We start from the raw sequence: 14,010 nt of genomic DNA, 5'->3' as shown, positions 1-14,010 counted from the left end.
CTTTATTTATTCCCTGAAAATTATCCCTCAAAGACCTCTAGGAAAGGGGGAATTTGCCTTTTTGTGGTATCTAATGCCATTTGTAAACATTTTTGGGTAGTTCTTTGCCATTTTGAAATTTTCCCTTTTCCACATAAGGGTAGTTTTTTCCTCCAGACTAAGATTCCCATTTTTTTCCAGCAGATTTTATGGCATTGTCTTTTTGCCCTTCATTATCCAATTTGCCCTGAAATAGAATTTAGCATATTGATACTCTTCCTAAAACAAGCTCATCAATATCTTTCCTGATATGCAGTATAAATAACAAAATACAGCACTGCAGTTGTCATCACTTCTTTCATTCTAGGTACTAATCTCTTAATTTTATTAGAGTTTTTCTTGTATTTTACTATAAGTTCATATTCAACTTTTAGTTTCCTACTCAGATCCTTTTCAAGTAAATTAAAATTTATCCATGTTTCTATCTTGTTCTTGAGATTAGCATGATTGACTTTTAAAAATCCTTGGCTGAAAAGTTTTGGTAGTCATTGACTCCCTGTGAAAGGATACCAAGCCAGCTAATTATTGAGCTGACATAAATAATAAGGCACACACTCTCTCCTTATCTCTTTACTGTGTTCCTAGGATGCATATGATGAAAATGACAGAGAATTTTTAAACTCGTTAAGACTGAAGATCACTTCTTACTTGTGAGGGAGATATAATACCCTAAAAGACGCTAAGATGTATTGCTAAAGTTATGAAGTATTTTAATCACTGATGTTAAATGCAGATATAATTTTGAAGTAAACAGCTGAATACAGTCTGAGAATCGAATTTATATCTCTAAATCATTGCTGAAATAAAAGTGATGGACCCTTGGCCACGGATGGAGTACTCCAACTGAGAACAGGTAAAATATATTTGCTTGGAATTTTATGGAACAATTCAATCACAAAGGCCTTATTAAATATCAATTTTTCATAAAGGAGTACTAAGGTTGGTTCAAATATGACTCTCATGCTGGAAAAGAGGAAGTTGCTGTACCAGGGCAGTGGTCTCAGAGTATAACTAGGACTTCTATCTCTTTCCTAAGAGATAAAACCCATTCTTAACAGCTAAAGGTACAATTTGTTTGGCTTGCCCTGGGTGTGGTTTATGGTGATTGCCTCAGTTACCAAAAAAGTATGCCTTGCTGGTGAATTTTCTAGAAATTTTGAATACTGTATTTGAAATTGATTAAAAATCAGATGTGATCAAATGATCTACTCTGAAAGAGAAGTCAGTTCCATAAGGATGGAAATCTCTCATCCTTCATTCCAAAGAATGAAATTTTAGGAGGAGTAGAAAATATTCAGAAAAAAAGAAAAAGTGAAGATATTAAAAAGGTTAATGTACCAGCTTAGGAAATCAAGGTGTGTGTGTGTGTGTGTGTGTGTGTGTGTGTGTGTGTGTGTGTGTGTGTGTGTGTGTTAAGACATTTAAGAATAAAGAAGAGTCAGTGGTTCTAATGAATGGAGGCTTAAAAATATTTTTCAGCAGAAATATTTTTTTTAATTCTGTTGATGGCAAAGGAAGATCAGCAAAGAGGACTGTACCCTGCACATTATACACAGAATTACAATAATGAATGACAAGAAAAAGGCAACACTACTCCATGCTTATTCTGCTTCTGTTTTCTTTTCCAAGGATAATCATTTTTGGACTAGGGTGGATAGAAGGGAAATGGTTAACAAGTAATGGAAACCCAGGACAAGTTAGGAATGGCAAAGTAGTGCCTAGCTGCTGTCAAAGAATTCAACATACCAGACTTGAAGGAATTACAGCTGAGATACTGAAAGGACTGGTAGATGTGATTACCAAGTGGTGATTTGTGATCTTTGATAAATGTGGGAAAATGGTGGTGATGGGGCAGGCTTCTAGAAGGGCAAATATCTAGCACTACCCTCGGAAGTAGTGGGTTTCCTTTCCTTGGATATCTTTAAGTAGAGGCTCATGGGCTTGCTCACAGCACATCGTACAGAGAGAATTTTTGTGCGTGTATGGGTTAAACTTGACAATGTCTGTGGCCCCTCAAAATCTCTAGGATAACAAGCTCTGTGGATGGGACACAGCAACCCAAAAGCAATTTGTGAGAAGTTAAACTTGTGGGAGGGTATGACTTCCTGAGGCAAGCAAAGGAAAGGGCCCTTCCCTGGACTTAACATCAGCAGACCTGCTATGTTGCCTTGGGAAAGTCATTTCCCTTTCCTTAGCCTGGTTTCCTGATATGGTAAATGAATATCTTATCTATTCAGAATTAGCTTTATGGTCCCTTCTACCTACAAAAATCTGTTAATCTAATAATTCAGTGTGGTGATTCTCTTGCTGTGTAGCATTGCAAAAGTCATTTTATTCCCATGTGCCAATGTTTATTCATCCATAAAATGAGAAAGCTGCAGAAGATGATCTGTGAGGTTTGCTCCAGTTAAGAGTTTATACTGGTATCAACTTTGATCTGACTTGACCCCTAACTTAATGAGACTGTGGAATAAGGAAAGACATCAGAATGGAAAGAAATAAAGACTAAGGAGGAAAATAAAGTATGTTTTTCATTAATTTGGATATTCGTAGAGAGAAAGGACAGTTACTGCTAGCCAGCTTTTAAAAAAGGGCTATTTGTAATAGAGCAACCTCCACATATTCCTCTTAGTCTTTGTGCTTAATAATTACTTAAATTACATACGCCATTATACAATCTCTAGTTTTACTGACCTATTTCTTCAAGAACAGAAGAGTAATGATGTGCTATGACTGAACCTTTCCCTGTTCTGGTTCCTGAACTCTGAAAAATTGCTATAAAGACTTGATTGGCACCTGTAATTTAAAGTCAACTATGACGGTCAATATTTTGTGATGCTAATTTTTGACTTTCCAAGCTGTGTTCTTTAATATTCTTTCTAAGAAATGATCTATGATTATCACCTTTTATAGAAATTAAACAAATATACATTTTAAAAGTATGGCAAAAGATGAATGGAGTTAGGTTGAGATTGCCATAACTGAATTTCCAATTTGTAAAGTATTAAGCCATTAGTTTGCACAGGCCTCAAAACATTTATTCTTTTTCATGAAGCTTTCCATAACAGTAATTTACAAAAAATTGATTTGCCTTTCATTGTATTTCTAATTCTTAGCACAATGCCTGGCACATAATAATGTTTAGCAAAAAATTCTTGTTGACTAAACTATTAGTATTAGGAAAGAAGGAGTCAAGGGTTGTGATTTAAAAAAATAGCTACACATATTGTGTATATATTCACATATGTATATATATAATATACATATATACACACACATATCTCTTCCCTGTTTTCCCTTGCTTGCTATCAAGATCTAATGTTATTGAAGAACTCTGAATTAGTCATCTAAAGCAAGGACTTTTCAAATCAGCTGTTTGATTGGGTACATAATTAAGTATTATGAACCATGCTCCCAGAAGGCATTTGAGGAGACAACCGACTCCTTCCCCAGCCTTTAAATCTTGGATTTTTTAAAACAAGTGACTGATGGGATTCTATGTCAAAGTAAATCACACTCATTAAACAGAAACTCTGTGTGGGGTGTGTATGTATGTATGTGTGTGTATGTATGTATGTTTGTGTATCTGTGTGTATGAGAGAGAGAGAGAGAGAGAGAGAGAGAGAGAGAGAGAGAGAGAGAGAGAGAGAGAGAGAGAGAGAGAGAGAAAGGAAGGATGGTAGGGAGCATGAGTAGGGTAGGGAGAATTTGAGGTCTAGTAAGCATGAATTGGAGGGTGGTGAATTTCTAGCTCGGCATGAAACAAATCCATCCAAACTGGCTTTCGTAAATTGAAGAGATAACTCTGACGAGATAATAATAGCTTTAATGATACAAATATAGAAGCATGCCTGCAAATAGGCCAGAATTAGATTGTAAATTAATATCTCACCTAGGCTCCACTGGGGCAAGAATTCATGGAGCTTTTAAACTCCAAATCAAGTGAGAGAATGAGCTCTGCATCTAGGCACTTCTGTGGAAGAGATGATCAGAGAAGATGCCCCGTATCCTACTTTTTACTTCTTGTCTAGTTAGGTTATAATTCCTTCTCTCTTCTTACTCATATTTTTATAGCTGCGTCCACAACATCCTTTGAGAGTTAACTTAGGAGTTCAGTTTCAGGTTCTGCCAGCTTCCTGACCAGGCTACCATAGGCCATTCTCTTTAGGTCCCAGTTTTCTCATCTATAAAATAAAGGAATTGAGTTAGCTCATTTCCTATTCATATTCTTTGATTTCATAGAGGCAAATTTCATTCCAATGTCTGTGCCAGATTAGGGGTCACTGAGGGTGTCATTCCTTTTTTTTCTTTTTTAGGGAAGTGGGGAGGGGAGAGGAGTGGATTAGTTTAGATTTATAATCAAAGTTGTGCAGCCTTCTTAACAACTACCTTCTCAGGCCCGTTAGATGACCTAAGCTCCAATCTGTTTTTCTACAAGTCAGTGGGATTGAAGGGCAGGTTATACCCTGCAATCCTAATAGTTTAAAGATAGCAAGCTGTCAACTGATAATCAATTGAGAATTAGGATAACATAAGGAGGTCCCCAACACACTGAATGGACACCCTGTTGCCAATTTATGGGAAGGCAAAGACAAGTATTGTGTAGAATGAATAGAAATGAATAGATTGTGATTTGTGTTGTTAGAGATTACCAATTCATTGACATGCGAGAATAATTAGATAGGCTTCTTACACATTACTTAGAAAGGGAAGCTTGATTCTTGCTGAGTGATTGGGTCAGTACCAAGATAATTACTTAATAAAAAGGTAGGGACTTAAAAAAAATACCAGTTCAGCTTTCGTTATGCTTGCCAAATGCATATGTGTGATGCATAATTTTCTGCTGCTTATGGTTTCAATGATATTTAATAGTGGAAAGAAACAAAAAGGAATAGTTTCTTAATGGCCCAATCTCTTAGATGTTGGATTGGCTTCCTGAAACCAGGGGTCTATATCTAAAGTGACATAGATGAACCAGGGTAAGAAACAAGCCTGCATTTGCTTGGATTACTGGAATAATTGTTCAGAAAAATTTTCTTTGGACTGGGATTGTACAGATTAACTGTCTTGGGTCTCTGTGGCATTATGAACATACTTTCCTTCAGACTGAGTAGACCTTACCAGGGGAACATAGGGTATGTTTTCAGTTAAATCAATTTTAAATATAGTGACTTCAGCTATGGGTCCCATGTCTAGAAGGTGATGAATGGTGATATTAACTCACACATTTTGGAAATTATATGTATGAATGCATGTATGAATGTATGTATGTAAAACTTTTGACCAGTTAAGTAAAACCTCTGGAGAGTGATCACCTAATTAATCCTGGTGAAATCTGAGAGCTTAAAATGCAAATATTACACTTTCATTTTCAGTGTTAATTTGTATTTACCATCCACAGTTTGGCAAATAATTTTCTGTTTTCTTTATGAATATGTATAGCTTGCTTTCAGCAACTAGAAACACTTTGGGTTTTTTTTTTCTAGTTTCCACTTCATGTTCAGCCTGCAGCAGGGTTGACTTGGGGAAACAACAGGCTAATTAAGTCTAAGAAAATTATAAATAGTGAATTTAGAGGCAAATTGGTTGACTAAGAAAATATATACTGCACATAATGTTGGTTATATCAGAAATTTGTAAGCATTCATTATATTTTCTTTTACATAAAGTCAGTGAAACTATTTACTTACTTAGCCACATTTCTAGGATTGTTGATGCTTAAACCGTATTATTTTATGGACCACTGGGCATTTAAGGGGAAATGTAATCACATACCTGGTGGTGGGACTCCCTTTTTTTTTTCTTCCTTTGCTAGGTACTTTTTCTTCTCACTGCAAAAAGAGGTCAGGAAAAATTGAGGAAATTTCCTGTGTGCAAATTGGCCACTCATGGCAAAATGACGTGAAGGTATGGAGCAGGGTTACACAGGATGGAAGGCATGTATGGACTGCATTCTGCCTTGCTGGATGAAACTCTGGAATCCATGGATTCACAAAACCTTTTGGGCATTTTCTCTTCTATCACTTTGGTAAGAAACAAGCCTAACTTTATTACTTTGGAGATAATAGAAGAATTATAACTAGGATGAAGAAACTAGAGCTTTGTCCTAGGATGCCAAAATTCAAAGAGGATCCTAAAAACCCTTTTAGATGCTCTTTGCAGCAGAAAAACAACTGAGATTAGCACTCGGGTAGTAAGGATGACTATAAAAACCCAGCTTTTTCTCTTCTCTAGCTGACAACAACTTTCTCCAAATTTGCTTCATGATGTCTTCATATTTCTATTACTTCTCCTACTGTCTACCAAATTTGGCATCTTGCCTCAACACAACATTTTGTAGTTAGGCCCTGTTTCTGAGGAAGTTTATTTTACCATAGCCTCAATGACACCTGATATTATTCCAGAAATTAATTTTTTTGCTTAAAATTGTATAGCTTGTTAAAAGAGAGAATTGAGTCTTTTTAATCATTATATTTTAGTGATAATGAGTTTGTAAGATACTCTTTTGAGGTTTTATGTCATAGAAACAATGTATAATATGTGCCTTACATAGCATTTTAAGGTTGATGGATGTGAAGTATGATGGATAGCCAGCCTTAAAAGTAGGAAAATCTGGTTTCAAGTTCTGCTTCTGACATGTATTGGCTGTGTTGACCTTGGCAAAATACTTTATCTCTAATTGCTTCAGGAAGACTACAAGTTGCAGAGAAGTTGCTGACCTTCACCAGTAGAAGGAATTTCCTCCCCTAGGAGTTCTTGATGGCAAGAAATCACATGTCCATTCCTATTAAAGTTTCGAAAGTGTTTTAGGCGCATTAGCTCATTTGGGCCTCAAAACAATCCTAGAAGGTAGATACTACAGGCATCATCCACCTTTTGGAAGTGAAGGAACCGTAGCTCAGAAATGTTGAGGGTAGGGCAGCCAGGTAGTAAAATGATTAGCTGTGTGACCCTGGGCAAGTCAGTCAACCTGACTGCCTTAGATTCCTGAACTGTAAGATGAGGATAGTAATGGCACCCAACTCCTGGGGTCTTTTGAAAATCAAATGAAACACTCATTGTAAAGTGCTTAGCTAAGTGCCTGGCCAGTAGTCAGAGCTCCATCAATATTAGGTATTTTTGTGATCATCACCGTGATCAACAGCAGCAGCTACAGCAGCCATAACACTATCCCCAAGGTTTCAGAATCTGTAGAGCCAGAATGCCATTCCAGATCTTCTGACTTGCAAGTCCAATGTTCTTCTGTATACAACAGGTTACCTCCAGTGGATGACACCTAAAGGACAAAATAACCACAGAAATCACATGGAGCTACACCTTTGGTCTACTTTGCAATTTTGTTCAAGGACAGCCTTCCTTTCAATTACAAAACAAATGATGTATCCTCTTACACTACGCAAGACATTGATATGACACTGTGATACATGCTGGGTATGGAGTCAGGAAGACGGGTTCAAATCCTGTCTGAGATGTGTGACTCAGGAAAAATCATTTAACCTCTCTCGGCCTCAGTTTCCTAATTTTAGAATAGATACAATAATATTAACTATGTTGTGAGAATCAAATTAGATCACGTATATGAATCCCTTTGTAGAACATACAGTATTATTTAAACGTCATTTTTCTGTAGAGTTTAAGGAGATCTGAGCATTCCAGTTAAGTGTTATTTTTTCTTTCTCCGGGTATAGTATATTCAAGTAATTTTTTGTCATGAATAGTAACTTGGTTTAGTATACAGAAAACTGGTACTCCACTTCTATACCTATCTTCATTTTATGGGGAAAATGTTCTTAATCATCTCTCTATCTTGGTAGGCATGAGAGGGATTGTGAGGTAAGACTGTAAAAAGTAACTCAAAATCTGAAGTGCTGTTGACGTTCTAAAGTTTTATTTATATTTCCGACATATAAACTGGTATTGTAGGTGTCAAGAAAAGGGTCCAGGGAGTCCTGCAGGAGGTTTATTTCATTTGGGAAAAACTAAATAAAATTATTCTTCTGTTATGTGTCAAAAAAAAAAATTTCAAATTTTCCTTCATTGTTGAGTTTCCTTTGTGACCTTTGGAAACACCTTATTTGGTCAAATCTCTTCCTACTTTATGCCTTGATTGATATAGATGCTCAGGGCATTATTGACTAAAGATGCCACATGTACATTACCTTAAGTTATCCCAAGCTTCTGTTTTCTACAAAATCTCATCTTCAGAACCACACCAGTATTTTCCTGGTAATGCTTTGTGGCTGTGAATCATGGAATACAGTGATTGCAGAAGAATCAAATTTTGGACTGAAAGAGGTGATGAGAAGGTGATGGGGAGGCAGAGCTAACTGGGCTACAACATATTACCAATGCTAGGTTGTATGTGAGAAATGGGAGAAGATGTTATCAAAGACCTGAACCAAGTACCTTATTCCAGTATCACTAGAATAAGAACTGGGGTAGCCATGTTATGAGAATTTGGACTAACAGATAAAGAACCAACAATTACAGTGGTATTCAACAAAACATTACAAGAAACACAGAAAGGCCTTGGAAACATTGAGAGAATTCTGAGAGACCAGAACAAGAACTATCTAGGACAAAGAGGTGTAAGTAACTAGTATGAGTTGACATTCATCAAGCTCCTTGAAGTTTATAAAACCCTTAAATTATTTCATTTGAGCCTCATGGTAACACTGTGAAATAGATAATAATCTCATTTTTACAGGAGGAAATACATGCTCATACAGATTAGGTGGTTTGCTCAGGGTCACAAGTTGTTATTTATCCTTCATTTTCAATGAGGACCAGTGATATGACAGGGCAAGTTCCTGACTTGTCGTTGAATTAGGTTCAAATGAGGCAGAGTTGCACAGAATTATCAAAGTTCAGTGGCAAGACAAAAGTCAAGATGACCAATGATGATTCAGGATCCAGCGGATGACCTTGTCTCTTTGATATCTGAGCAAGCTCTAAGTATGCACAGTGCCTTCTTCAGCTGTCTTCATGGCCATTGGAACAAATTGTCCTCATCTGCCCATTCCACTTGGGGTAGTTTTGTTATTGTTGAATCATTCAGCCATGTCTGACTCTTCCTGACCCCATGGAACGTAGCATGCCATGCCATCTACCCTCTGCAATCTCTGAAAGTCTATCCAAGTTCATGTTCATTGTTTCCATGACACCATCTATCCTTCTCATTCTCTGCCATCTCATTTTCCTTTTTTCTTCAATCTTTCCTACCACCAGAGTCTTTCCCAGTAAGTCTCTTCTTCTCATTATGTGGCCCAAGTATTTAAACTTTAGCTTCAGTTTTTGACTTTCCAGTGAAAAGTCTGAATTAATGGCTTCAAGTGTTGACTGATTTGATCTTTTTGTTGAACAAAAGACCCTCAAAAGTCATCTTCAGCATCATAATTCAAAAGCATTGATTTTTTTGGTGCTGTTTTCCTTAAAGTCCAACTCTCATAGGCATATATTGAATCTACTGGAAAAAAACATAGCTTTGAATCTATGGATCTTTGTCAGCAAGGACAAAGCAATGTCTCTTCTTTTTAGTATGATTTCGAGATTTGTCACAAGTTTCCTTCCAAGAAACATGCATCTTTTAATTTCATTGCTTCAGTTGCACTTTTCAGTGATCTTTGAGCCCAATAACATAAAATCCAACAATGCCTCATACCTCCATGTTTCTCCCTTTGTTTTCTAGGAAACGACAGAGTGAATTGCCAAGATCTTAGTTTTTTATATTAAGCTTCAAGCTACCTTTTGTACTCTATTCTTTTACTCTCATAAAGAGGCTTCTTAATTCGTTAATTTCTGACATCAGAATGGTATTATTTGCATATCTGAGACTGTTGATATTTCTCCTGGAAACTTTTATTCTAGTTTTTGATTTATCCAGTCTGCCATTCTGCATGATGTTCTCTGCATAGAAGTTAAAAAGAAAAGTGACAGTATATAGTCTTGTATTCTTTTCTCATTCTTAAAACAATCAGTTTTTCCATGTTTGATCTTGACTGTTGCTTCTTTTTTATTTTTTATTATTTATTTTTAACACAGTTTATAACAGATAAAGCAATTCCAACTTTTGCACAAGTGATACTTCCTTTTAAAGCATTTACAATATGGACAACAAAAGATTTTTTTTTTAAACACTGACCAACTGAGACACATAATATTTCTGTTGCTAACTTCACAACCTCTTGACCTAATTGTCTCCACATTATTACTAAGAATTAAAGGACCCTAATTTATTGTTGTTGGTCTAAAGTCCTATGCCTAATAGCTTAATTTGAGACAACCTCAGATGTTCCCTTGCCCATAATCTGTAATTGAATAGATCTGGTATTAAGCTTACAAACCTTTTGACTATAGGAAATTGCCACCAATAGCAAGGATATTGCAAGGGTACAATATCACCCCAACTTCATGTCAATTCCAAGCAGGAGTAGATTATCCACTTGTATTCAGTCAGGCTTAAAGTCTGCCAGGTGGTAGTGGGGAAATTGAGTCAGGAGAATCCTACCTCAGCCCATGCTGAACAGCTGCTCTCCCACCCTTCCCTTGAGATCACCTTATGCAATTCATACCAGCATCTCATCAGCTTACTGGTATCATGTACTAGAGGCTCAGATCACTTTTCTTACTACTTATACCTGGAGTTAGAGTCAGAAGAACAGTCACTTAATAGTCCCAAAGCATCTAAAAATGGCAAGTTCCAATAATCAGGTTTCAAATATGATTATAGTTTCACTTTGGCTAAGGAACAACTTCTGAAGCAGGCCTTAAGTGGCTTACATGCCTTTCTATACATGTTCTACTTCCTGACTAAATGGCAATCATAAAATCAAATTTACCATTAAAACCTTGACTTTTCCATCAATGCCAAATTTTACCCAAGGTTACCTTTCTCTTGGAAATTTAGATTGAAATTCTTTTCTCCAAACTAAAGATGTCATTGATTTATTCTCAGTAATTAATTCAGACTATTGTTTTAATACTAATTGTTTTTACCTCACTTTGTAACATGTCCAGTTTTTCTCCCCATCACTCCCCTCCCACCACTTCCTAATACCTTGCATTCTGATTACTCCTTCCCTCAATGTACCTTCCCCTCCATCACACCCCACCCCTCTCCTATCCTCATCTTCTCTCTTTTCTTGCAGGGTAAGATAAATTTCCATACCCCTATCCCTGTAGTTCTTATTTCCTGATTATATGCAGTAAAAATTCTCAATATTCATTTCTAATACTTTGAATTCCAACTTCTCTCCCTCGTCCCTCCCTCCCCAACCCTACTGAGAAGGCAAGAAATTGAATACAGACGAAATATGTGATGTTTTGCAAAAGACTTCCATAGCAATCATGTTGTGTAATACTAATTATATTGCCCTCTGTCCTACCCTATCTCCCCTTATTTCCCCCCCTACAATTGACCTTGTCCCTTCTCCAAAGTGTTTATTTCTAGTGACTCCCTTCTCCCATTTGTCCTCCCTTTTAACATTCCCCTCACTGCACTTGTCACCTCCTTTCCTACTTTCCTGTGGTGTATATAAATTTTCATATCAAATTTAGTGAGAATATTATTCCCTCCTTCAGGCACATGTGGGGAGAGTAGCTTTATTTTTCCCCCTCTCCCCTTCTCCCTTATTTCCTCCATTCAATAAGATTTTTCTTATCTCTTTTATGACTTCTAGCCTGCCCTATTCGATTACTCCCTTTCTCTTTCTGGAATTGTCCTCCTTCACCCCTTAATTTTTATTTTATTTTATTTTATTTTGCATATGTGTGTATGGATATCATCTCTTCTGATATAACACACCCTGTACTCTCTATCTACCTATGTGTATGTGTGTGTGTATGTAAAATCTCTCCAACTACCCAAATACTGAGAAAAGATTCAAGAGTTAAAAATATTTTCTTTCCATATAGCAATGTAAACAGCTCAGCTTTAGAGAGTCTTTTATGATTTTTCTTTTCTGTTTACATTTTCATGCTTCTCTTGATTCTTGTCTTGGAAAGTCAAATTTTTAAATACAGATCTGGTCTTTTCCTCAACATGAAATCTTGAAATTCGACTATATCATGAAATGACCATTTTTTTTCCCTTGAAGTATTATATTCAGATTTGCTGGGTAGGTGATTCTTGGCTTCAATCCTAGTTTCTTTGACTTCTGAAATATCTTACTCCAAGCCCTTTGATCCCTTAATATTGAAGCTGCCAGATCTTGTGTTATCCTGATTGTATTTCCATAGTACTCAAATTGTTTCTTTCTAGCTGCTTGCAGTATTTTCTCCTTGATCTAGGAACTCTGAAATTTGGCCACAATATTCCTAGGAGTTTCTATGTTTGGGTTTCTTTCAGGAGGTTATCAATGAATTCTTTCAATATCCATTTTGCCCTCTGATTCTATAACATCAGGGCAGTTTTCCTTGATAATTTCATGGAAGATAATGTCTAGGCTCTTTTTTTGATCATGGCTTTCAAGTAGTCCAATAATTTTTAAATTATTTCTCCTGGATATGTTTTCCAGGTCAGTTGTTTTTCCAGTGAGTTGTTGTACCTTATCTTCTATTTTTTTCAAATTTTTGGTTTTATTTACTAACTTCTTGGTTTAACTCATAGCAATTCATTTCCCTCAGTTCTCTCTTTCAACGAATTATTTTGTTCAGTGAGCTTTTGAGCCTTCTCCTCCATTTGGCTAATTCTTCTTTTTAAAACATCCTTCTCCTCATTGACTTTTTGGACCTCTTTTTCCAATTGAGTTAGCCTCTTTTTAAAGGTGTTATTTTCCTCAGCATTTTTTGGTTCTCCTTTAGTAAGCTGCTAACTTGTTTCTTAAGGTCTTCTATTGCCTGAGCCCATTTTAAATTCCCTTTGGAGGCAGAGGCCTTGACTTCCTCTGACAGTATGCCTTGTTTTTCTTCATCTGAAAGGATGGGGAAAGACACCTGTTCTCCAAGAAAGTAACCTTCTATGGTCTTATTTTTTTCCCCTTTTTTGGGCATTTTCCCAACCAGTTACTTGACTTCTGAGTTTCCTCTCCACAACCACCTCACCTCCAGTTCTGCCCAGCCAGCGCTTGGGGGCTGAGATTCAAATGCTCCTCCCAAGCCTTAGGGGTTTGGGGGGGGGTGGTGGTGGCTGCTATTCAGTGTGAGATTAAGTTCAGCTGCTCAGGTGGGGGTAGGGCCACCACATGGGGCTTAGTTCCCTCAGTGGTTCTACGAGGAGACTTTCAACAATGGATGCAGGCCACTGCCTGCTTTGGGAGGCCCTATCTGCTGCTGCCTCTGTTGCTGTCTCCTGAGAGGGCCTGAGTTATGGGGACACCCTGCTTCCCTCTCTGCTAGCCAGAAAGACCCTCTCACTGACCTTTGGTGCCTGTGGGTTGAGGGACCTGTGCTGCTGCTGGAGATTCTGTCCCTGAGGTCTGCTTGGATCTGCTCCTCTCGGTGCCATGTCACCAAGGCAGGGCTGGCCTGCTCCGTGTCCAGTGAGCACCAGACCTTTCCCATCAGTTTTTCAGGTCTCTCTGGAACAGAAATCTCCTCCACTCCGTTGTTCTGTGGCTTCTGCTGCTCTAGATTTCGTTGAGAGTTCTTCTTTACAGGTATTTTATGGACTCTGGGGTAAGAGCTAAGTGTATGTGTATCTTTCTACTCTGCAATCTTGGCTCCTCCCCCCAAAAAGAGACTTGACTATTGCTTCTTGACCAAGATGCAGGTTCCTCAAGAGACAAGTAAAATGATCTGGTACTCCCAGCACTTTTGAGGACATTTTGTTGTGATTCATACAATAAAAGGCTTTAGTATAATCAATGAAGCAGAAGTAAATATTTTTCTGGAAATTTCTTGCTTTCTCCATAATCCAGTAAATGTTAATAATTAAGTTTCTACTTACTCTGCCTCTTCAAAAACCAATCTGGTCTTCTGTTAATTCTTGATTCACATATTGATGAAGCCTAGCTTGCAGAATCTTAAGCATAA

At 37.2% G+C, this 14,010-nt stretch overlaps 1 long non-coding RNA gene across 1 annotated transcript; it reads left to right on the top strand.

Moving 5' to 3' along the window:
• The first annotated feature begins 629 nt into the window (after window positions 1-629).
• LOC140510409 (uncharacterized) lies at window positions 630-7,477 on the top strand. Its single transcript, XR_011969224.1, has 3 exons — window positions 630-892; window positions 5,855-6,067; window positions 7,295-7,477. It is a non-coding gene; the product is annotated as an uncharacterized lncRNA (long non-coding RNA).
• Window positions 7,478-14,010: the final 6,533 nt, after the last annotated feature.

The sequence above is a fragment of the Notamacropus eugenii genome, chromosome 6 (assembly GCF_028372415.1).
Source record: "Notamacropus eugenii isolate mMacEug1 chromosome 6, mMacEug1.pri_v2, whole genome shotgun sequence".
Lineage (NCBI taxonomy): Eukaryota > Metazoa > Chordata > Mammalia > Diprotodontia > Macropodidae > Notamacropus > Notamacropus eugenii.
The sequence above is the reverse complement of the archived record's forward strand: the minus strand, read 5'-3'. Positions and strand labels throughout refer to the sequence as shown.